Here is a 25,532-nt window from a genome sequence, read left to right as displayed (position 1 = left end):
TTCATGAGATTGTTGATGTCAGAATACCCAACTTTGTGTATGTGTTTGAGAATGAATTGATATACTACTAATAAGGACAGTAACATCTTTATGACCTGTGAAAAACAAAAGGCTGAATGTATAATGAAGAAAATATGGGTATAAAAGCTCTTGCTCTTCTATTAACACTTTTCTATCAAACAAATGTTTGATTATTAGATGCCTAAAAAATTATACATACAGAATTAGGAAGAAAGTCATTGTGTGAATTCTTGTTGTAATGTCTCTGAAATATACTAGAAGGTAATCTTGGATTTAAAATTGTTTACCCTTTCTTTACTTGAAATTGTAAAATGGGATCTGTCAGCCTACCAGAGCATATATGCATTTTTATAATACTGAAAATGCCTTTGCTGTTCTGGCATTTCTCATCCTTTTTTAATGTGACTTAGACTGGCTTAGTCTGCAGGATATATTGGAGACAAATATCATTTTACATCCACTGTGAGAAAATCTTTAAGAACACATTTAAAAGTAGGAAAATAACACTGCGGAAACCCTGCCACGGCGACCGATGCCATGCCAGATTCCCACTGTCAGGAGTGATTGATCAGGGAGCTGCATCCCTTCCAAGAAGTTACTCCATATGGATTAATTTATATGCCCTTATATGCCTATGGCTTTAGTTTAGCTTGCATATAAAATCCACATTAGAAAGCTGTGGAGATAGAAAATTGTAACAATCCTGGACTTCTGTAGTAATTGGAGATACTAGTCTGAAATGTCCTCCATGTGTGGAAATGTTTGAAAAATAACTTCTGAAGTGTGTTGTTCTCAAGTAACCCACACTACATATAATTGAAAAAGTTTATTTTCATTTATTTTTTAGTTTATGAATATGAGTTGATTTTAATTGGCTGTGATTTAGAATTACTTATGTTCCATAAGGAGTTTGAAAATTAAACTTTATAATTGTGGTCTTATAATCTATCTTAATAACATATGAAACTATTAATTTTATTTTGCAGCATAGCGTTAGTTTTGTATTACATTAGAAACGACTTCAGAATTATGAAAGGGCATGATAAAACTATCTGTGTAAGAATCACATCCTTCACGTTTAGAAGAAATTCTTCTTGAGGCACGTGGGTGGGCTCAGTCAAGCCGCCAACTCATGATTTCAGCTCAGGTCATGATCTTGTGGTTTATGAGTTGGAACCCCATGTTGGGCTCTGAGCTGATAGTGTGGAGGCTGCTTGGGATTCTCTGTCTCCTTCTCTCTACACTTCCTCCACTCGCTTGCTTTCAAAAATAAATAAATACACATTAAAAAAAAAGAAAAGGTTCTTCTTGACTCTTAACATCCTGTCACCCCCTATTCTCAGGTGAAACCTATGTGAAATTAAACATATTCTGTGATATATTTGCTGGGGAATCTGGAGAGTCTCCTTCAAGATGTGCTTGTGAGCAGTGTGCGTGTGTGTGTGTGTGTGTGTGTGTGTGTGTGTGTGTGTGTAATATTTTCAGTGAGGTGGTTAAGATTTAAGCAGATAGGCAATCATTTATAAAGTGGTTTGATGCCAAATCAGCCTTGAAAACCATTATTCAATAGTCATTTATTCTGCAGATACTTATTCTGTTCCAGGAACATTTCTAGGCACTGGGGATTTAGCAGTAAGCAAACAGAGCCCACCCCCATCCCCTCACCACCATAGCATATACAGTGTAGAGAGTTCTTTAAATTTTTCATTTTCTGCCCCAGGGAGAGGTGGTGAAGAATGCCTTTCTAGTGCCCTTTCTGAGGGGAGCTTTTCAACCCTGTATTCCTGGGGCCAGCAGAGAGCCTGGCACTAAGTGTATGTCCCATGAACATGTGCAGAGTGAATAAATGAGTGATAATGAGGTCACTATCACTTCTCATTTGGATTATTGCATTAACTTCCTAACTAGTCTTGCTTTTCTCCTTGCTCTCCCGCCTCCCTACAACTCCCAGTCTGTTCTTAAAACAGAAACCGAAGTGATCTTATTAAAAGGTAAGTCACATCCAGTTGCTCTTGTTCAGAGACCTCCAGTGAGTCTCCAGTATACCGGGTGGAAAAGCTACAGTGTTTAGAGTGACCTACAAGGCCCCACAAGTATCTGGCCTCCTGCTGCCTTCTGGCCTCATGCCCTATTGGTCTTCCCCTTATTCATTTCCCTTCAGCCACACCTGCTTCTTTGTTGTTTCTCAGACTTACCAGCCAGGCTGGTCAGGTCCTTTCATCAACTCAGGACCTTTCATCAACTGTTCTGTCCAAAATGCTCTGTCCACAGATGGCCAAAGGGCCCACTCCTTCACTTCCTGTGGATCTTTTCTCAAATGTGTTTTCCTTAGCAAAACCTTCCTCAGCTACTCTTATCAAAAATTGCAACTCTCCTTTCCCTGACACTCCTGATCTCCCTTCCCTTACTTTCCTCCTGGCACTTATCTCTAAACACACACACACACACACACACCCCTTGGATGGATGGATGGATTTTAATTTTGTTGTTCTCTTTCTATTACTATTAATTACCACCTAGGCAATCTACAACATTTATAAGGGTTCCTGTTAGTGACTCAGTATTTGTCCAATAAGTAAAACAAAACAAAAACAACCTATAACAAATGTTTCTGTCTGAAATATACTTTTAGTAGGGCCAGAATGATGCCTTCTGTGTCTGTGTGTGCTTTGGTAAATGACCATTGGTTTTGCCAACACTGTGGCTCTAATTCTAGTTCCAGTTGGACAACAGAAAAGTTTACTTCTGGCCTTCTGTAATGAATATAGTAGTTTAATGAAAAAAATTAGCTGTATTCGTCTTTTTTTTATTTTCTATTTTTATTTATTTAATTAATTTATTTAGTTTATTTGAGAGAGAGAGAGCACGAGCTGGGGAGGGGCAGAGAAAGAGAGGGAGACACAGAATCTAAAGTAGGCTCCAGGTTCTGAGTTGTCAACAATAGAGCCCAGTGCAGGGCTCGAACCCACAGACCATGAGATCGTGACCTGAGCCGAATGTGGATGCTCAACCAACTGAGCCACCCAGGCTCCCCAGCTGTATTTGTCTTTTGACTGCAAAGTGCCAACACAAATGAGTACATCTCTTAACTGTCTGTGGTGTTTATATTTATCACTTGCCTTCTGTCAGAATCTTTCAGTCTATTGATACTGTTTTTAACTGATACAGATTGAAGGGTATGGCTCACATCCAGAGTGACATGTGCTGACAGGATAAATGTTGAATGTTTGCTCTAAAGATGCAGACAATATCAGATCCTAGAGGCAACCTCAGCTATTCCCTCTCATCTTTTTCACCTGCTTGAAATATCCTAAGCATCTCCAGATCTTTAGTTGGGTTCTCCCTAAGGAGAGGTTTCATTGAATTTTATACTGTGAAGTACTTATCAATTGATGGGGAATGGGAAGGTCCAGAATTGAAAAGTTCCATACTTTCTAATCTTTAGATGAAAGAAAATTTGACATTCCATTTGCTGGTTTAGATGTGTGCAGTCCTTTTGATTGGATATAATCAGGGGCCGGGTAGCGGTGGGGAGCATGGAGTTTGAAGTTGATTAGACCTTTTGCAAGTTGCTTAACTTCTTTGAACCCCAGTTTACCATATTTTACATATTTTATCTTCATGAGTGCCCTATGAAGTAAGTACTATTATTAGCCATTTTACAGATGGGGAAACAGGTTTGAAGAGATTAAGCAACATGATCAAGATCATATAGGAAATTAATAATAATCTGCATTAGGGTTCTCCACAGAGGCTGAACCCATAGGGTTTGTGAGTATGCATATGTAGATTGATTGATTGACTGATTTTAAGGAATTGGCTTGCACAATTATGAAATCTGCAGGGTGGACTGATAGTCTGGAAATCCAGGGAAGAGCTGATGTTGTAGTTCAAGTCTGAAGGCTGTCCGCTGGCAGAATTCAAACCCAGTCTTACTTTCACCATTATGCTATATGCCTCTTCTCGGATAAACCTGCTGGTTTAGGGCTTGGCACAGACTGATACTGAACATAAAATTAAGTTCCACAGGGGTGGTTGAAGTGGAATGCATATTGCTACAGCTATGTTGCCATGTTAGGACTGAAGCTGAAATGGTGATTGTGTAGAAGATATGAGAGATGACAACAAGGGTGTGGATAACACAGCATAGCCTGGAGAAACCTGTCTGTTGCAATTATCCAAAATGGGTATATTGTACTGTAGTCATTGTAGCCCAGGGTTACAGGAACAGACACAGCCAGAACTCTGCCCTAGCTCTTTCAGAAAAACTTGTAGTTTCAGGAAGGATGTGTGCTGGATGAGATCTCTAAGCTTTCTCCAAGTCCATTTCTGTCTAAACCCAGAATTGCTCTGTAACCAAATTGACCTTTGAAATACTTGATTGTTTCAACCCAGCCTTGCTCACTGGGTACTGTTAAAAGCGAAGAGGTGATTTTTTTTTTCCTCTCTCCTGCATACCCTGTCTACATTCCACAAGGGTTGAAGTGGGATGCATAAAAGGTTGCTATAGTGATGTTGTCATGTTAGGGCTTAGCCAAGGTGGTAGAGTTTCTGGCAAGGTTGCCAAAGTGGATAGTTAAAATTTGGTAGGAACAAAGGTCTCTGAAAAAAATATGGCTGGCACATAATTGAGTCATTTAGTAACCATAGAGGGTGTTAACCAGCTCTTTGCTATCTTAGCTAGAGGAAAAAGAAGTAAATTGTATCAGGAGGTAGAGTTAAAATTCTGTCTTGGAGATAGCTGCTTATTAAAATGACTGCTTAGGGGAGGAATGAACTTGTTTAAAAGATAGGCAGAGTGATTATATGAAACCAGTCCTTGGAAATGTACATTGTAAAGATAAAATTATTTTTCTTAATTCTGTCCTTGTCTGTTTTTTATGTTATGCCCCTTTTTTTTCTTTTGGTGTGTCTTTTAAAAGTTTATTTTGACAGAGAGAGGGAGAGAAGGACAGAGAGAAAGGGAGAGAGAGAATCCCAAGCAGGCTCTGCACTGCTGGCACAGAGCCTGACATGGGGCTTGTCACATGAACTGTGAGATCACAACCTGAGCCAGAATCAAGAGTTGAATGCTTAACTGACTGAGCCACCCAGGCTCCCTGTGCCCCGTTTTGTTTTTATTCTGTCAGTTTTATTTTCTGCATTACTAGCTCTGTCTCATGTCTGTGTGCAATAAAATGAAGGGTTTCAGGGTTTACCAGGCATCATCACTTATGACAGGGCTGGGGCAATTTAGGCCACTTCTCTGCTTCACTTTCCTCACCAGAAGAGTGAGGACTACAATCCTGCCTACTTTCCTTCCTGTGAGGATTAGGTGTGGATTCCTGGTGAATCATCCAGGGCAGTACAAGACTCAGTAATATAATTTGCATGAGCTGCTTTAATGTTGGTGATGCATCAGTGCTGTCCCTGGGGGTAGAGTTAAGGAATCCAACTGTGAGTGTCTTTGTCAGCAGTTGCCATCTCATCTGCAGGTCAACTTTTTAAGGTCTGTATTATTTATGCCCTCATTTATATGGATGAGGAAAGGGAGTGTCAATGGATAACTTGCCCACAGCCATGCAGCAAGTGGCCCAGCTGACCACGTTGCAAACTTGAATCTGTAATACTCACACACCCATGCTCTTTCAAATATATTGTGCTAATTTCTGTTTTGTTTTGTTTTTATTATGGTAAAAAATATGTATAAAATTTACCATCTGAATCATTTTTTAAAGTTTATTTATTTTGAGAGAGCATATGTGCACGTGTGTGTGAGGGAGGGGCAGAGAGAGGGAGAGAATCCCAAGCAGGCTCTGACGTGGGGCTCAGACTCAAGAATCATGAGATCATAACTTGAGGCCAAATCAAAAGCCGGATGCTTAACCAACTGAGCCACCCAAGTGCCTGCTCCACCATCTGAACCATTTTTAAGAGTGTAGTATAGCTAAGTAGTGCTAAGTATATTTACATTGTTGTGAAGCAGATCTCTAGAACTTTTTCATCTTCCAGAACTGAAACTTTGTAACCATGAAACAGTTCCCCATTTTCTGCTCTTCCCAGCCACTGATCATGGTCATTCTTTCTATGTCTATGAATTTCGTTACATTAGATACTTCATATAAGTGAAGTCATACAGTATTTTTCCTGTCGTGACTGGCTTATTTCACCTGGCATAGTGTCCAAGTTCATACATGTAGCACATGCCAGAATTTCCTTCCTTTTTAAGGCTGTATTGTATTCCACTGTGTATATATACCACATTTTGTTTTATTTGTGCATCAATAGATATTTGGGTTGCTCTTACCTCTTGGCTACTATAAATAGTGCTGTGAATATGTGATATGTGCACATATCTCTTGGAGACCCTGTTTTCACTTCTCTTGGATATTTACCTAGAAGTAGGGTTACTGGATCATATGATAGTTCTATTTTTAATTTTTTGAGGACTTGCCATACTTTTTTTAATAGCAGTTGCACCATTTTCAATCCAACCAATAACACACAAGGGTTCCAGCTTCTCCATATCCCCACCAACACTTATTATTCTGCTTTCTGATTTAGGGTTTTGTTGGTTTGTTGGTAATAGCTGGCCTAATGACTGTTAGGTGGTATCTCATCGTGGTTTTGATTTGTATTTCCCTGAGATTTAGTGATGTTGAGTGTCTTTTCATTATGCTTGTTGGTTATGATTGGTATATCATCTTTGGAAAAATGTTCCAAGTCCTTTGCCCAAATTTTTAGTCAGGTTATTGAGTTTTTTGTGGTTGAGTTACAGTTTTTTATATATTCTGAATATTAACCTTTTATTACATACATGATGTGCTAATATTTTATCCCATTCGATAGGTTGATTTTTTTACCCTGTTGATGGTATCCTTTGATGGACAAAAATTTTGAAGTTTAATGAAGCCCCCCACCATTTATCTATTTCTGCTTTTGTTTCCTATGTTTTGGGTATCATATCTGTGGAATCATTGCCCACTCCAAAGTCATGACGCTTTTTCCTTATGTTTTCTTCTAGGAGTTTTATAGTTTGGGGTCTTAAACATTCAGATCTTAAATCCATTTTGAGTTAATATTTGTTTAGGATATATTTGTTAATATAGTTTAGAATAAGGGTCCAGTGTCATCCTTTTGTATATGGGTATTGAATTTTCTCAGCATCAGTTGTTGAAGAGACTTCTTTCCCACCATGCAGTTATTTAAGGAGAGAGGAGAGAGAGCGATGAGACAAGGAACAGATAATTATTTGGGGAAAAAATAATGCTAAAATGTTTTTTCCTTGTTTGGTGCTACATAGAGAAAGGTATCTATAGATCTTTGCTTGTATGATATGTTTACAAGAATTATGGAGAATCTGTTTCCTTGACTTAGAGTTGAATTATTATTTATATTTGTTCATGTGGAGAAAAAAAAATCAAGGTATTACGGTAATACAGTATTCTCTTTGGCTCTGAAGAGACCAACTTTGCAGAAATCCAGGGTCTCTGGAATCCAGAAGTTGTTGGCAGGTTGGTGGTGGGGGGAAGGAAACCCTTTTAATGGCAAACTAATGAGGCCCTGAGCTCCCAGAAGCAAACAGACATGGAGGAGAAAAAGAGCCAAGGACTCAAAGAGCCTGTATTCTGTGTACTCTGATGGCTTGATCCACAGTGGGGGCAGCAACATCTCAGAGGGAGTGTGACCATCTCCAGAGGCAGAGGAGAACAGGGAAAATTAGCACAGAAGAGCCAGAAAGCAGAGGCATGGGGGTTAGCAGCACTGGCATGAGCAGTAGACCTTGAAGAAGGGGTCCTGACTGAAGGTACTCAGCACTGTGGCCTGGTGGTGGAGGGTAAAGGGGGTAGGGGGGCACAGAACCATTTTCCCTTCACCTGAAGTGTTAGCCTTCAACTAGCTAAAAAAAAAAAAAAAAAAGACTTTCCAGAAAAACTCAGTTCATAGGAACTCTGAATAACTAACTGGGGAAGGAAGAGTGTGTGTGTGTGTGTGTGTGTGTGTGTTTATGTAGCTTTTTGACTAATGTGGTAACATTTCTCAGAGTTGCTAAAACTTTTCAGATATCTAATACTCTTGTTAAAATCCCTGGGCTTTGAGTAGGATTATAGAAATCTTATTTGTATCTTTATTCCTTTCCTTTTTTCAGTAAGTATTAAGTATCTGTGTGTTATTCATTGTGAGGGATACAAATATTATGCATCCTTCCGTCAGGGTTATAATGCAATAGAGAAGATAAATGTTTATAAGTAATAGTAATAATGATAATAAGACAAAAGGTTGTCTTTTTAGATAACCTTTTGAGGTTATCTAAAGGAAGAGGAAGGTCTTCTTAAGGATAGAGAAACTGAGAGCTGAATATTATGTAGTTTATAGGTCTAGGTCCTTGATCATGTTACATCTTATGGAAATGACAAAAGACTTCAAACCGTAATTCTGTAGACCATATTAGCATGAATAGCAACTGTAGAATGTTTGATTCTACTGCTCTCCTACTATACTAGATCTCTCTTTGAGCTATTTCCACACAGTAAAAATACCTCTGAAAATAAATATGGAAACGTGTAAATGCTTGTTATCCACATCATTTGACTAAACTGGGACAGTAGATACTCTGACAGAAATGTAATACCTTTCATTGGAATACCATTCTGTGGTATACAAAATAGTCTCACATAATACTACAGAAATAGTGTGAATCTTAAACATTTAATCTTTTCTTTCTTTGAAGATTCTCACTTTTTAGTTTATGAGAATGTAGCACATAATCCTGTACGGTGAGAAAATAGAGATAGAGGCATGGGCTAAAAGACATTATTTAGGAGAGCTATTCATTGTGTGCACAGGGCAACTGAGAGACTTGAACTTTGCTGAGGGCGAGTATCTCATCTGTTCTTCTGGAGTTCGGCCAGATTTGACTGACAATGTTCCTCCAGGCCAAAAACCACTGATGCTTAAATTTTAAAACAGGTGGTAAAGGGTAAAGTTCTACCAGAAAATCTCAATTTAGTGCATCAGTTGCAAAACTGTAATAAAACATACATACATGTGTGTTTATGTTTGAGTTTACGTTCAAATACCGATTGCATTATGAGTGGCCCATTACAAAGCCACTAGAAAAGTTATTCTGAAGAAGGATTTGAGTAACTGTGGCTTTTTTTTTTTTTACCATGGGACTTGTATCTTAACTCTGACTTTGTACCTATATTCTTCATGTCTTAATGTTCTCCTTTGCCTTCCATGAATTTTCCTTTATTGAGGTATACTTGGCATGCAGTAAGCCATTCATATTTGAATTTTACACTGTAAGCTTTGACTCATGACATCATCACCACAGTCAAGAAAATGTCATTGCCACTTGTCGCATGCCCCTTTGTCAGTCTCTTCTCCACCCACTGCACCCTGTGCCTTTCTTGGCCTGAAACCCCACAGAAATTGAAGTTCTGAATGTGTAGTACAAGGTAGCTTTGTTGGTGCTCGACAGCTTCCTGGGCTACATCAAGTGTGGTTGGCCAATGCTTTCCAAATTATAGTGAAGAGTGAAGCTTTTCTTTAAAAAAAAAAAACAATAACTTTCAGTTCATAGCTGTCTGATGCTTATATAAAGGACAGTAAAAATGGGTTACTAGAAAAATGACATGAAAAAGAATTCATGAATGCAAGTCTCAATTTTTTTTTCTTTAGACCAGCAGATATAAAATTTCTCTGTCAAATTTTAAGTTTATAAGTTCTTGTTCTTAATTTCTGCACTGATTTCATTGCAGATTGACAGCAAAATCTCATGATTACATAGGCTATGCTGAGTAGGCAACCCTGCTTTTCTCCTGTGTGTTTCACTGGGTATAAAGATCTCTTGGGCATGCTTTTAGAGTTTCCCACTTGGACTGTTCTGCAACTTCTGGCAGCTACTTTCACTTAAGAAATGATAGAAAACTAACAGTTGTTGGGTACTCTCTAAATGCCAGCCAGTTATATACATTCTTCTATGAGGCTAGTTGTGAGCTTGTCATATATGGCCTTAATTATGTTGAGGGACACTTCTGTACTCCCTTTGTTGAGAGGTTTTTGGATTTGTTTTGTTTTTTTTTATCATGAGTGTATGTTGAATTTTGTCAAATGCGTTTTCTGTATCTATTGAGATAATCATCTGATTTTTATCCTCCATGTTGGTAATGTGGTGTATCACTTAAATTTGTAGATGTTGAACCATCCTTGCATCCCTGGAACAAATCTAACTCTGATCATGCTGTATAACCCTTGTTGAATTCAGCTTGCTAATACTTAGTTGAAGACTTTTTCATCTGTGCTTGTCAAGGATGTTGTGAGTAGCTTTCTTTGCTTATAGTGTCCTTGTTTGATTTTGGTGTCAGTGTGATGCTGGCCTCTTAAATTTTGGATGTGTTCCTTCCTCTTCTATTTTTTTTGGAAGAGTTTGAGAAGGGTTGATATTAATTAAATGTTTGGTGGAATTCACCAGTGAAGCCATATGCCCTAGACTTTTGTTTGGTTGGAGGTTCTTGATTACTGACTCATTCTCCATACTAGTAGTTGTACTCGTACTAGTACAATCTTTCAGATTGTCTATTTTTTCATGATTCAGTCTTGGCAAAGCATTTGTATTTTTTCTTTCTGAGTAATCCTCAGAACAACCCTAAAGTATGGGTGTATTAGCCCCAGTGGGAGGTTGAATTAACTCACTTATTATGCATTTAGTTAAATGTTTCTGAATCCTTGCTATGGGCAGGCTTGTCCTAGGCTCTGGGGAGGCAACAGGAAGCAGAGCAGACAAAACCCCCTGTCCTTGAGGGACCTACATCTTTTCTGGGGGGAGACAACATAAACAAATAGATGAAACACATTAGATGGTGATCGATAAGGTAAAGAGAAATAAACTAGAGAAAGGTGTAGGGGACAGGAGGTGGGGATTGCACCTTTAAATAGGGTGGTTAGAGAAGTCTTCACTGCCATGACATTTGGGCAGAGATCTGAAGGGGCTGAAGCAGGGAGAAGCACTCAGAGCTAATAGCAATGGTAAAGTTCCTGGAGTTTTTTGAGATGCTCACTGATACGAAAGACTTTTCTCCCACCTAGTAAATGGCTCATCTGGGTTTGAATTCAAATTTGGCCTTTTCTGTTATGCTTTCCAGTTTTTATTCACTATCCATGCTCCTGATTTAAAGATGCCTAAATCCAAATAAAGTGGAAATCCATTTGGGAGTGGGAATGTAATTTATGTGTGTTAGGGAGTTAGATGGAAAACCTACTCTCTGTGTGATCTTGCTTTTGATTATGTCTGAATATTTTCCAAGACTTTGAGTATCTTACTCCTAAGAGTACAAAATTGATGAGTTTTGTAGTTGAGTTTCCATTTTTAAGTGGATGAAATTTCTCTAGAGGACATAGAAAGCCAGACAAAATCAGGGAAAGAATTTTCAAAGAACAGATGATTAAAGCTTCAGAAAGAAGGCATTGCTTTTGTTTAAGCACTTTGAAGTTAAGGATTGTGTAAGTCCTTCCCTACCATTAGTGACCTGGTGCTTAACAGACAGCTCTCCTCGGCATTGACTGGAGCCTTTGCTGGGACTCTTCTCATCTGGCTGCTCTCCCTGCACAAGACTTCCCTTCTGCACACGCCGACAGCTCTGACCCAGACCCTTTACCTGTGGTTCCAAAAGAGGACTTCAGCTACCTCCATTTTTATCTCAGTCAATTATTTCTAATTGATTAAGTTCTTCTTGCCAGCTTATCTCAAAACTCAGGCAAAAGATCCTGTGGGCTAAGCATCCTATGATGGGAATGGAAACTACCTCCTCAAACAATACAGACTGCCCTGAGTCAGCAAGACCCCTTGTGACTGACCCCATGACGGATGGACCTGTTGACCTTTACTGCCCACCACCCTTCATCCCACATCTTCCTTATATAAACCTAGATGTATTTTCAGCACCTTGGAGATGGTTAAGACATTAGTCTGCTGTCTTCCTGGTGTTGGCCTCACTGAAGTAAATTCCTTTCTTGTTTCACTGCCATTCCTCTCTCTGCCTTTGGATTTTGTCAGTGGTGAGTGGTTGAACCTTGTCTGTTAAGGACCCCTCGCACCAGGTGCTCTTGCCCCTCTGCATCCTGATTACAGTCCTGGCTGTTGAACCTTAGATTCTTTGCCCTGTCACCTCCTCCAGCAGCCCCAGATTGGGTTGGGGAGGAGGAGGAGCGGTATGTTGTCATTCATGATTGTTAGGGTGCACTGTTCTCAACTGAGCTTGAGGGCTGAAATTGGCAGAGCAGGTATTCCTATGTCTATTTAACAGATGAGAAATGTGAAGCTTAGAGACATTAAATAATTTGTTCAAGCTAATCATCCCCCAGTTAAACCATTATAGATATTTGAACCAAAGTCATTGGTTTCCATATTCCCTGATTGCTGCTACGTGGTTTCTTTTTTTCAGCCTGATTTTGGATAAACAAGCTTTTATGGATTGGTCATGATTTTGTTGTATGGAATTTATTATATGGCTCCTATGGAAATTGTAGAATTTTAAATAATATAGAATTGGCTTCACATTTTTGATGATTGAGTTGGGGGACTAATTGATGTCATTTTTTTTAAGATCTTATTTTTGGGGAGCCTGGGTGGCTCAGTTGGTAAATCATCTGGCTCTTAATTTTGGCTCAGGTCATGTTTTTCACAGTCTGTGAGATCAAGCCTCGCATTGGGCTCTGCACTGACAGCCTGGAGACTGCTTGGGATTCTTTCCCTCTGTCTCTCTGCCCCTGCTGCTTCTCTTTCTCTCTCTCAGAATAAACTTAAAAAAAAAAAACAAACTTAAAAAAAGATTTTATTTTTAAATAATCTCTACACCCAGTGTGACGCTCAAATTTACAACTCCGAGATCAGGAGTCCAATGCTCTATTGACTGAGACAGCCAGGAGCTCCTGATGTCATTTGATTTTTACAGTGTCTTGCTAATTTTCTTTAAATGGGAAGGTAGATTTCCCATATACCCCCCCGCCTCCACACACGTGTAGCCTCCCTTACTATCAACATCTCTCACCAAAGTGTTATATTTCAGTTGATGAACCTACATTAATACATTATTCACCCATAGTCCATACTTTACATTGGAGTTCACTCTTTGTTGTATTTTCTATGGGTTGCATAAATGTATAATGGCATGTATCTATCATTGTGATATCATACAGATTATCTTTACTGCACTAAAAATCCTCTGTGCTCTACCTGTTCTTCCCCCTCCCCACCACGTCCCATGTCTTACTGATTTGTTTGTTTGTTTGTTTGTTTGTTTTAAACGTTTTTAATGTTTATTTATTTTTGAAGGAGAGAGAGACAGAGCTGAGCAGGGGAGGGGCAGAGAGAGGGAGACACAGAATCTGAAGTAGGCTTCAGGCTCCTAGAGCTGTCAGCACAGAGCCTGATGCAGGCTTGAACCCGCGAACTGTGTGAGATCATGACCTGAGCGGAAGTCAGACGCTTAACTGACTGAGCCATCCAGGTGCTCTCTTACTTCTTTTTTTATTTTTATTTATTTATTTATTTTGAGAGACAGTGCAAGCAAAGGAACATGAGCAGGGGAGGGGCAGAGAGAGAAGGAGAGGAAGAATCCCAAGCAGGCTATGCACAGTCAGCACAAAGCCTAATGCGGACTCATTCCCATGAACTATGAGATCATATCATGACCTTAGCCGAAAGCAAGAGTTGGATACTTAACCAAATGAGCCTCCCAGGCACCCTTCTCTTACTTCTTATACCTACATCTGACTACGTTTTGTTGTGGTCAGGCTGCCAGGCTGAGTGCATCTGGACTGAACACTGACTTTCAGAGGGGCAACTTTAATTACAGCTCTCCTTTTCTCCATCTTCCTTTAGGCACTGTTTATTTCTTTTCTTTAAAGAATGTCATGGTTTGATTCATAATGACTATTCCGGAAGTCAGTCTTGAGTCATCAGAGTTATTTAGTCTGTCATCTTGGGTGCATGTGTGTGTCAGTGTGGTGGTATTCATTTGGGATATTTGGAGAACATAAGATATAGTAATCTTGATTCCATAACTAAAATCAACTCAAAAGAGGTTGACAACAGGACAAAAAACAGCAAGATAATGCTAATAGGCATATGTGCTGTACATGTGCATCAGGAACCAAAAGCAGCTGAGGCCAGGATTCGAAGTTTTTCTACACTTAATGGTAGATGAGACATAACATGAGCAGAGGGCTTGGGAATGGGGGAGAGGCCTGGTCTCGATGTTAATGTTAGAGTTACAGCAGCAACAGGGGCTTATTATCAATCATTCGTTTTCCCTAATCATTTTAGCTCTGTTCTTTTTATAAGGTTTTAGGATTCATGTACATGAATGAGAGCTACTAGTTAACCAGGTTTTATTCATCCTGTGAGGGGGTTGGATTAGAACTTTTGATAATGAGTCAGTACCATTACCATTCAGTTTAAGGTTAAGGAACAAAGCTCCTGGTCTCAGATTACAATCTAGTAGGGATAGGCAAAATAAGCCCTTTCTTCCCTTTCCCCCCTCCCTCCTTTTCTTTCTTTTCCTTTCCTTTATTTATTTATATTGAGGTGTAATTGACATATAGCATTATATTAGTTTCAAATGTATAACGTAATGATTAAGTATTTGCATATAGTGCACAATGATCACCACAGTAAGTCTAGTTAACATCTGTCCCAGATTTATCTTGATATGTGAGAGCATATGGTAAATATCCTAAAGAGACAGGGACAGAGTGATCAGTACTCACACCCTTAAATAGGAAGAAAAGTACTCTCTAACAAGGGTTTATGACCACCCCAAACAAGGGTACTCATTTCTGTTACTGCTTCACACTTCCTGACACTGTGGTTTGATCTTGACTCATATGTCCAAGTTCCTTGAACACGGGTTAAACCTCTCAGAATACCATATGATCTCATAACTGTCAGTGCACTGAGCATATTGTCTAATCAGTGACCATTACTTGTCCCCGTAATGAACCTAATCTCATTAAAACCAGCGAAACTGTGGCTTCTTCTTGTTCCCTGAGGCACAAGTGCCTGACATTTACTAGCAGATGGTGCTTCTTTGTTATCCCCATCCCTGGGAATGTCCTCTCCCTCCTTTTCTGCTTTGTGAGCACAACCAGTTGAGACTCACATTAGTCCCTTACCCCCTAAAGCCATCCCTGCAGCTTCTCTGTGCCCTGGCTCCTTGCAAACACTGCCTCGACTATTTCTCAGAATACTGTGATGTGTTTTGTATGTATCTCACAGTCTAGGGAGCTACTCAGGGGAAGGGGCTGTGCCTTGTTCAGCCTTCTGTGCCTTGTGCCCATACAGTTAGTTACAAGGTAGTCATTGGGTACATATTTGCTAAAATGAAAATGAAGGGAAGTTTCTGGTGTACAGGTTATTTGTTTGCCACTCACCCCTCTGTTTTAGTGGTACAAACTGGGTAATGATAAGTTAACATTTGCATTGGCACAGAAGTTAATTTTTACTGTTTTACATTCTTAACAAATGCAATTTCTCTGAATTATGATACTTCACTTTTTAAGTAAGAGGTGCTTCATATATTTTTAAACTACTGTTTAGCATTTCTGGGAACTTACAATGCAGGAGTTAAAAAATGAAAAGCTGTTTTTTCTGGGAAATGAAATCGTATCCATCTATTCTTCCTTCTTACCAAATCACTGTTGAATGCACTTATGAGCTTGTACATGTTTTGACACTCTAGGGAAGTATATCATGAATTGCCAGTTAGTCACCAATAATTTCTAATTGTGACTCAGTTTTTAACAAAGTACATTCTTTGCACTTAGGTGTGTAAACACTTGTTTCGTGTGTATCTGACCCATATACCCCATCCTATTTTGTTTTATACTCTCTAAGTAGAAACATTTTTATTTTGAAATAGTCTTGCAGTGTTAAAGCTAACACTATAACTTGGTAGTACGATAAGATCCTGGCCACATGGATATGAAATGTCTTTGCTTTCCTGCACCCCCATTAGCCAGAAGGCTTAATGCTCTGGCTGAACTCTAAAAAGCATCTCTGCTGTCATAAGTATGATGAATGTTTGTGTTAGTTCATAAAACGTAAATGAGTTTTTAATCTATTTCTCAAGAAACATGATGATGTGGGGGTATCCTTTCTTCCTCAAGAATAAATCAAATCTTAAATTTCATGTTAGTATCTGGATTCATTATCCCATTTCACCTTTTTTGGTATGCATTCGTGGGATTTGCAGGCATTTTTGTGCCGAAGTGTTGTATATTTATGGTTCTGATTTTTATCATTTCAGCTAACACTCACTCTGAGATGATAGAGAATTTTGTAACAAAAGCACCTTGTTTGACTTTTTTTAATTTTTATTTTGTTTTATTTTATTTTATTTTATTTATTTATTTATTTATTTATTTATTTATTTATTTATTTATTTTCAGTATATGAAATTTATTGTCAAATTGGTTTCCATACAACACCCAGTGCTCATCCCAAAAGGTGTCCTCCTCGATACCCATCACCCACCCTCTCCTCCCTCCCACCGCCCATCAACCCTCAGTTTGTTCTCAGTTTTTAAGAGTCTCTTATGCTTTGGCTTTCTCCCACTCTAACCTTTTTTTTTTTTTCCTTCCCCTCCCCCATGGGTTTCTGTTAAGTTTCTCAGGATCCACATAAGAGTGAAACCATATGGTATCTGTCTTTCTCTGTATGGCTTATTTCACTTAGCATAACACTCTCCAGTTCCATTCACGTTGCTACAAAGGGCCATATTTCATTCTTTCTCATTGCCACGTAGACTTTTTTTTTTTTTAAGCCCAATGTGGGTCTTGAACTCATGACCCTGAGATCAAGACCTGAACTGAGATCAAAAGTCAGACGCTTAACTGACTGAGCCACTCAGGTACCCCGCCTTGTTTGACTTTTTACATTTATGATTTCATTTAATCTTTGTGTAGCCAAGTTATTATCCCATTTTGTAGTTGCTAAAGCTGAATACACTGAACCAAGATGTTACATCCAGTAAGTGGTACAATTAAGACTGTAAACCAGGGACTTTTACCTGTAGTCAGGGCACCTTCCACCATTGTATGGTGTTTCCATGCATATTGAACTTATTACTAGCCTAAAGCTGTGGTTTTCAGCTATGTTAAATACATTTACATTTTTTTATTCATGTTTAATATACATACAAAAGAGTGCACAAACCTTTTTTTATTTATTTTTTTAATGTTTTACTTATTCTTGAGAGAGAGAGAGAGACAGAGCATGAGTGAGGGAGGGACAATGAGAGAGAGGGACACAGAACCCAAAGCAGACTCCAGGCTCTGAGCTGTCAACACAGAGCCTGATGTGGGGCTTGAACTCATGAGCCATGAGATCATGATCTGAACCTAAGTCAGATGCTCAACCAACTGAGCCACCCAGGCACCCCAAGAGTACACAAATCTTAAGTACACAGGTTGATGAATTTTCACAAAGTGAACACATAAATTGAACTGTTTTGAATATGAATTAATATTAAAGTGAATTTAACATTGAGTATGTAAGACCTCTTGATTCTAAATAAATATATTTATTTCAAACTTCTATTACACTTTCCCCAGTACTAATTTGATTGTTTAAGTGGACTTCTAATTTCCTAGTTTGTTCATTTGTTTGAGAAGCCTTTACTGAGAGTCTTCTCTCTGGCAGGCATGTGCATAGGTGTGGGGAGATTCACCACTTGTAATAAACTTCCTTTTGTACCCTAATAAGGAATCAGGCAACAGATTGTGCGGTGTTAAACTCCATTTCGGGAGTACTGAGTGCCAGGCCTTATGGGAACATGAGGAACTTAGGGAAAATATCACGGAGAAAGTGACATCTAAGTCCTGCCAGATGAATGAGAATCATCCAGAGATGCCATTGTAGACAGGAAGAGCAGAGGGAGGAGCAGGTAGGATACTGAGATGTAGCACGTAGGTCCCCATAACTGGCTTAGAGCATGTGAAGTGTGTAGTATACCTGGGGAATGCAGAGCGGGAGCAGGGACATCTAGATCAGGAAGGATCTTTTGTCAGCCTGAGACTACTTTTATTGTACTTAAGTTTCCTTGGCTACAAATAACAAGAATTGACTCTGGCAAACATAGGCTAAAAAGGAATTTATTGGAAAGATAGTAGGGTGGCTCAGAGAATGAAAGGGCCAAACATCCAGGTCTCTGAGAGAATAAACAACTAGAGCAACTCTGAGCATCTCAGCAGAAGAACCTGTGCAATTTCTCTGTAGGATAATATCATTAGTTGACTTGTTCTACTTCCTAAGGATTATTCTCTATTCATATTTCTAATTTTCAAAACATAGAATCTGATTAGCTTAGTTCAGGTCCAGTGCCCAAACCAGGACCAGTCACTGTGGCCAGGGTTAAGAACAAACGCTGTCTAATCAGTTGCCTGTTACGTGGTCAGGAGAGCTAGCTCCGAAACAGAGAGTGGAGGGAGGTGGGTGTGCTGCCTCAAAAGCCACGTTGCAACAGTGTGGAAAGGGGGTGGGTTGGAGACAGTGATCAGGAAGAAGTGCAAGTCCAGAGACCAGTTAGAAGGCTGTTATATTAATCCAAGTAAGAAGTGATGGCGCCAGAAGTAGGTACTGTCCACAGGGATAGAAAGAGGTGAATAGACTCAGGTATTTAAAGGCAGAAAAGAAAAGACTTTGCGTTTGGACATTGTGAAGTGTGTGGACATTTGAGGAGTTGAGGATGACTCCAGTGTTTCTGGCCTTGGCCACTGAGTGAATGGGGGGACCTTGTGTGGAGAAGAGCTACTTTCAGGTGGGGAACAGGGCTTTCATTCAGTTTTGAAGTGTTGAGTTGACATACCTAAGCAGACCATGTTTAACTTGAGAATACTTGGTGCCTTTTGGGATTCCAGCTTTGCCATCAGGGCCCCCTCTCTCTGACATAGAGGCACTTGCCAGCATTGTCCCTTTTTTGTCATGTCCTTGGGCAACTAGAGTCTTCCTACAATATTGCCATGAAAATTGACAAGCTTCATTCCCCTGCTGTGCCTCCTGTACTTTGGACAGTTTCAGGTCTGAGTGGATATTGGGGATTATACATTGCTCATACTCAAAAAGTCTCCCAGAGCTAGGAACATTCAGGACCAAGTGCTGTCCTTTAGGATCTTTCTTAGATATCATTGTGATTAGAAAAGTCTTGTTCTTTTATGACATTCTTTTCCTGACGTGATTTTATCTGAGTTTGAAAATACTTGAAAATTGAGGAGTTACTTGATTAAAGAGTTTAAATTATAGTTGGAAGTTTTTTAGGTAGTGTTTTAATTTTAGTAGTATTCAATGTCGTAGGTTAAGTCACACCCTGACAAGTAGTTCCTTAAGATACTTTAATCAGTGCTTTAATCAGTAGCTTAATGGCTTCTGAAATTCTCTGGGTCAGTAATTCTCAGTGGGGCTAGAACTATTTCCTACAGAGCAACTGGGAACTTGTGGGGTAACAAAAAATACTCCACAATGGTTTGGGGCAAGGGGCACATAGGCATTGAGTTGGCTAGGGTCAGGGATGCTGGATGCCATGGACTTTGCATCCATAGGACTTTGATGCAGGTAAAAAAGAAAAAAAAAATTATAATTATTTGAGCATAGGACCTAATTCTATTTTAGATATAATCATGGCCTACTTTTACATGATTTCAGTAGACACTAAGTTTTTCAGGAATGCTATGAAATTTGTAAATTGAGTGAAAAATGAGGTTTGCTTAAGATTTTACTGTAAGTTCTACTCTCATACGTGGTATTAATTTCTTTTTTTATCCTGTTTATAACTTCAAAGACTTTAAGATAATGATGAAAATATATTGAAAATATTAAGATAATTTTGTTTTGTTTTTGTTTTTAATGAGAGATGGTTGGAAAACTAATGTTTTCTCAAGTGAAATAGGGCAGACACCCCAGGGAAAGCATATGTCTGGGGATAAACATGATGAACTTGCTGGGTTATAGATGTGTTTCATAAATAAGAACCTAAGAAGCTTATAGAAAGGTGGAAACATTCAGTAGCACTTGCTAGACTGGGTAAATCAAATTGGGTGAAATTACCCCAGATTTTTTAAAAGGCCAGAGAGGAAAAGATATGCAAAGGCATTGAGTAAGTTACAAAATAGATATGTGTCCATTTAGAGTGTATTCTCTGGAAAACATGTATCTGGATTTCCTTTTATCTGTGTGAGAATTATAAAGGAAAAAGGAAGCGTGGCAATGGATGAGTGAAAAAGGCTGGTTCTTTTAACCAGGCAGGGCACCCAAATGGTAGCTGGTAACGATATGGAACCATAGCTCCATCTGCTGGAGAGAAGCAGACCCTCTCTTGCACCGTATACAAATAAAGTGACCCTCTCTGTATATATGTTAGTGAGCCACCCAGTATTTATTAAATACTCCCGTCTGAGAGGCAACACCTTGCCAGGCTCTAGGGTAGCAGTAATAAAAACTTAGATACATTCCCTGCTTTCACCTCACCATGCTTAGGTGTGATAGGCTTTCTGCTTTTAAGAAAAAGACTTCATTTTTGCATTCTGAGTTTCTCTCTTAGATTTCTCCATGGATGACTTTTAAGAAACCACGTAACCTCTTTCTGAGCATCATTTTCCTTATCTGTAAGATGAGAACGACTGTCTCTCCTACAGGCTCAGTTTAAACTTTATTGAATGCCTAGTGTGTATGGCAGCCATAGGCAGGAAGGGCATAAGATAAGCAGGAGCCTTGTTCTTGCCCTCACTCGGGTTAGAAAAAGAAGCTCTTACGAGATAAGTGAGAGGGCCTCATGAGAGCCCTGAGGAGGAGTGCCTGATGCAGACAGGAGAATGGGACTGGAGAGGGGTTGAGGCACGGTTTTTTGAAGACCTTATGCTTCACTTCAATTGTACAAGGATGTTAAAATTAGCAAGAGGAAGATGAAAAGCTCTTCCAGGCTGAGGACTGGCATAAGCAGCAACATTGAGATGGGGGCCTACATGGCATATGTCATGGCTGGGTTGCATGAAGTGAGTGGCAGGGAGTGTTCAGAGATGAGGATTGGAGGAGGTTGGTGGGCCAGGGCATATTGGGTTTGTATTCTTCTTTAAGGGGCTTAACTTTGTGCTCAGTGCACCAGAGAGCCATTGCAGAGTTGAAGCAAGTTCTGGAGAGACACCTGGCTCCTTAGATCACTTGTTGGCTGAGTCTCCTGGATTTGGTTAAAGGCAGAGAGTTAGGAGGCTGCCACTGTAGACCAAGTGTGTAATCATGAGGGCTAGAATGGTAACAGGGCTAAAAATGAGAGTGAAGTAGCACAGAGGGACTAATTTAAAAATGAGTTAGGAGTTAAAATTAGCAGAAGTGGTTGGTTTGAAGGTAAGAAATCAGGGGTGACTGGGAGATTCCTAACTTGGGTGACTGGTTGGATAATGTTGCTGTACCTAAGAGAGTACATATAAAAGGAAGAGCTGGCTATGGGCATGGCAGGAGGGGGTGAGTGGTTTATTTAGTCATCTTGAGTTAGGGTGTCTCCATGAAAGCAGCCAGAAGACAATTTGATGCATGACTGCAGGTTCAAGAGAAAGGTCTGGCCGGTGTTGCTAATATGGGGGGAGTAGTGGAGCCATGAGAGATGGTGAGTCATCAGGGAGAATGTTCATAGTGTTCACAAGCAGGGAGCCAGGGTACGAATTAGGGAAGTTGCCACACCTAAAAGGCAGGCAAAGGAAGGGGATCCTACAGAGGAGACAGTGATGGGATGATTGGAAGGACAGGATAATGGCCTGGAGACCAAGGGTTTTGAGTTGAAAATGTCCAGGAGAGCACTGTTTATAAATGTCTAACGTAAGATAAGGATTGAAAAATGTGTTCTGGATTTGCTCTTGCCTAGAAGAATTTATCCGAAGAGAGGAGGAGGGGGTGAGATAAAAGCGAGAAGGACTCAAGATAGACTTCTCTTAGTCACCTCCCTAGGCATGTGTGCCCCCTTTGTTCATGACAACACCCTGTTTCCTTCACAGTGCGTGGTGATCAGTAAAGAATTGGGACACAAAGAAATGGCAGATGTTTGCCTCTCTGGATTTTAATTGCAATAACATAAGTTACTTTCTTGAAGAGAATTCCATATGCTGGGAATTTAGCTCACAAGACTTCCATTCTTTTACTTCTCCCAGGAGAGATTGTGGCTGCTTTCCAGGGTTTATGTCTCCGGTATAGTACTATCCCTCATGGGAGTGGGGGTGGGAGGCCTCTTCTTACCCACAAACAGCCTTGTACTTCCAGTTTCCTTCTATATCCCACTCACACCCCTCAAAACAAAGTAAGTAAATCAAGGCCAGAAAAGTTCTCTGGCTGGAATTGTACATACGTTTAGTCTTGTATTTCAAGTCCAAACCCAACTCTGGTGGTCAGGCTTTAGAGTGAGCCATGGAGATGGAGCCTGTGTGGTTCCCCCAGGGGTGCTGGGCCAGAGCCCTGAAGTTTAGAGCTCACTGCCTACAGCTTGTCTTAGGTGAGCTCTTTCACCTCTCCAGACATCAGACTGCTTCCCTATAGAGTAGATGGAGTTCCAGGGTGCCTGTCACATCTGCCCTTCTACTGACAGTCGCCATCTCTCAATACTGCCAATACCCAGTCTCCATTGTTGGCATAACAAGCAAAGGTGAGGAATTGTTCTCTTGTTTTTAAAGATTAACCTCAGGTCCTATAACCAAGAAATGCTGTTATCATTCTTAAAATGACTGCTTTATAATAAATTTTTTAAGGGACTTTCTTGTAATATTCTCAATGAATCAGGGCAAGGAAGTCTTCATTCATGGAGGCGGAAGCCTGTATTAAATGCTCCTGAGTTCTCCATCTCTACCAAAGATCCCTTGATTAGTCTTCAATGGAAACTTGGCACCCAGGAGTCCTGCGAGGTGACTCAGTCGGATGTATGAGGCCTCATTAGCATTGGCCCTGCTCCTTCTCTGCACTGTGTGTGTCAAGGATATCTGGGACAGAAGGCTATTTCCCCTACTTAGCCTGCCAGAGTTTGGCCTGCCTGCCTTTAAACTGGGCTGAGCTACCAGGAGGATAAAATAGACTAGCTGTTCAACACTGACATGGTAAAGCATTCAGAGGAGACTTAAAAGAGGCTCTATTATTTCAAACATGTAGATACTATCAAGATCCAAAAGGGTGGAGAATATCTTTTTATGAAAGCTTCACCTCTTTCTATACTAATTATTGTTTGTTTTTCTAAATATTTTCTGCACAACTTTCAATAAATTTGTGGATGAATTTCTTAACTTAGTAAGGTACATAAAACAACAGGATATGAGTTATGACATTTAGGGGTGTTGCCTTATTGCTTCAGAACTTTGGGGTTATCGTGTAACATACCATGTCACATGACTTGACTGAATGCAGGAAAAAAAGCCCTCAATTTGGTTTCATTGGCTTAAATATAGCTCAAGGCAACAGACACAAAATTAAGATGAGGAAGTACTATACAGTATAGGAAACAGGAGCTTTTAAAGATAATCCACTGTAATCTGGAACTGGTTGCCCAGGCCCTGATAAATGAGAGAAAATAAGAGCAAAAGTACCAGAAAGGAGATTCTTTATTCTTGAGGTGAGAACAAGAGAGTGTAGAGGCTCATCAGGTAAAGTGCTCGGAATATCAACTTGCTTTTGCAGAGGTGGGGCTGTGTGTGCAAAGTGATTAAGACAGAGGAGTGGAAGTCTGAGAGAAGACATCCATCGAAAAGACATTCGTCTAAACTTGCATATCCAGTAACAGGAACAGTCTTGGGTAAGTTGTAGTAGCTTTTAGCCATGCTAATTAAATTTTTCTTTTCGCTGCTGCAAAGTGTAATGGTTGTGGTTCTAACTTCCTGTGGGTGCATATTTAATTACTGAGTATATGTAAAAGTAACTTTATATTTTGTTGGTTTTAAAGTGGATGAGGAAGGGAGGCTATACCCTTATATTTGTAGAGAAAACATTAACAGTCTTGATAATGTTTTGTTCCATATGGTCCTGCAGAAGCATAGAGTGCTTTTTGTCATTTTATTACATTAAATATTTTTAACCCACATTCTGTGTAGGGTCTTAAAATAATCATATACTGTTTAGCACTACGGTTAGTGAGTATCTGTCTTGCCATGGTATGGAAAAAGCAACTATAACTACTTGAGTTATTTATTCGTTAACCTATATAAGTGTAAAAACCAGCAGGCCATTTTTAAAGTGACCTTAATGCACTAAATCTACATTTGTAAAACATTTATTGAGAGGTGATTATTCACCCCAAAAGGATCTTGTGCCTTACACATGATCTGCCTTACACAGTGTACTTCCTTAGAGATTTAAGTGTAGTTATGAAAACATTTATTTTGCAGTCATTCTCCAGGAACATGATAACCTTGAGAGGAACATAGCTGTGATATAGAATAGGGTGATGTGTAAGGGACCTTCTTATTTTGTATGTTACATATTTATAGATATGTTTTTTATAAACACATTGTCATGAAATAAACAATAGTTATAGTATTAAGAGAACAGATTTATTTTTTTCAGGGACAAGAAATAAAAAGTTCTAAAGGATGATTGCTTTGCTTTGGGTCTTGCAAGTTAATAGAAATTAACTTCAAATTAACTGCCTTGCAACAACAAGGCAGTGTACATGGCTCATAGAAGAAAAAATGAAAAAGATACTTTGGATAAACATACATAAAGGTGGGGAAAAAAAAATTGCCCACAAATAACCAAGCATAATCAGACCAACATGAGTATATTGTCAAGTTTGGAGGCATAACCAAAAGTAGGAGTGACCTGTAATTCTCAGGGATCAGCACCATTTAGTTGATTCTTAAGTTGGGCTTTGAAGAATGAGTAAATTTCAGCACTTAAACAATGATGGGGAAGGGTATTCTTCTAGCGAGTTGGTGACATCTTCAGCAAAGGTCAGTTTTACTTCCTTGTTCAGAATCCTCCCATTGCCTTTTCACCTCGCCTGAATGGAACCTGGAATCCTTATTCTGGTCTGCAAGGGCATACTTGATACGCACCCTGCCCTTGGTTTCCTCTTTCTTTCAGATGCCATATCTCTACTGCCCCTTTCCACTAGACTCTAAGATTGATGAAGCAGGGGCTTTGTCTTCCATGTTCCCTCCTGTATCTTCAGTGCCTAGCTCTAAGTGCTCAATAAATGAGTATACAATGAATGAAAAGAATTCAAAAGACATCTAATGTGCTAGGATGTAAGATGTGTTTGCAGGATAAGAGTGATAGGGAGTGCGCATAGATTACTGGTCTTGAATACGATATAAAGTTTTGGGTGATTTTAAGGGACTGGATATGGTAAGATTGCAGTGTGAAGGATGGACCTGGAGAACTCCCGTTGCCAGACTACTATTGCAGAGATTTGCTTCTCTCTCTTTTGCTTTTTTTTTTTTTCTTAAATCTGCTCCCCTTCTCTTATGTTTTCTTTCTCTCACTAATTCTTTCCCTTACCCCCTGTGATTCT

General features: G+C 39.5%; 1 protein-coding gene across 4 annotated transcripts in view; it reads left to right on the top strand.

Moving 5' to 3' along the window:
- LIMS1 (LIM zinc finger domain containing 1) overlaps window positions 1–25,532 on the top strand; it is a 155,401-nt gene that overhangs the window by 34,082 nt on the left and 95,787 nt on the right. Inside the window, exon 1 of one of the 4 annotated variants that reach the window (XM_047852858.1) lies at window positions 23,697–23,816. The exons of the other annotated variants lie outside the window; for them this stretch is intronic. The gene's annotated coding sequence lies outside the window, so the exon portion shown is untranslated. Of the gene's footprint in view, window positions 1–23,696; window positions 23,817–25,532 lie in introns of those variants that run through there. 4 annotated transcript variants of the gene reach the window in all.

This window comes from Prionailurus viverrinus, chromosome A3 (genome assembly GCF_022837055.1).
Source record: "Prionailurus viverrinus isolate Anna chromosome A3, UM_Priviv_1.0, whole genome shotgun sequence".
NCBI lineage: Eukaryota > Metazoa > Chordata > Mammalia > Carnivora > Felidae > Prionailurus > Prionailurus viverrinus.
Note: the sequence above shows the minus strand (reverse complement) of the source record. Positions and strands in the feature narration are given on the sequence as shown.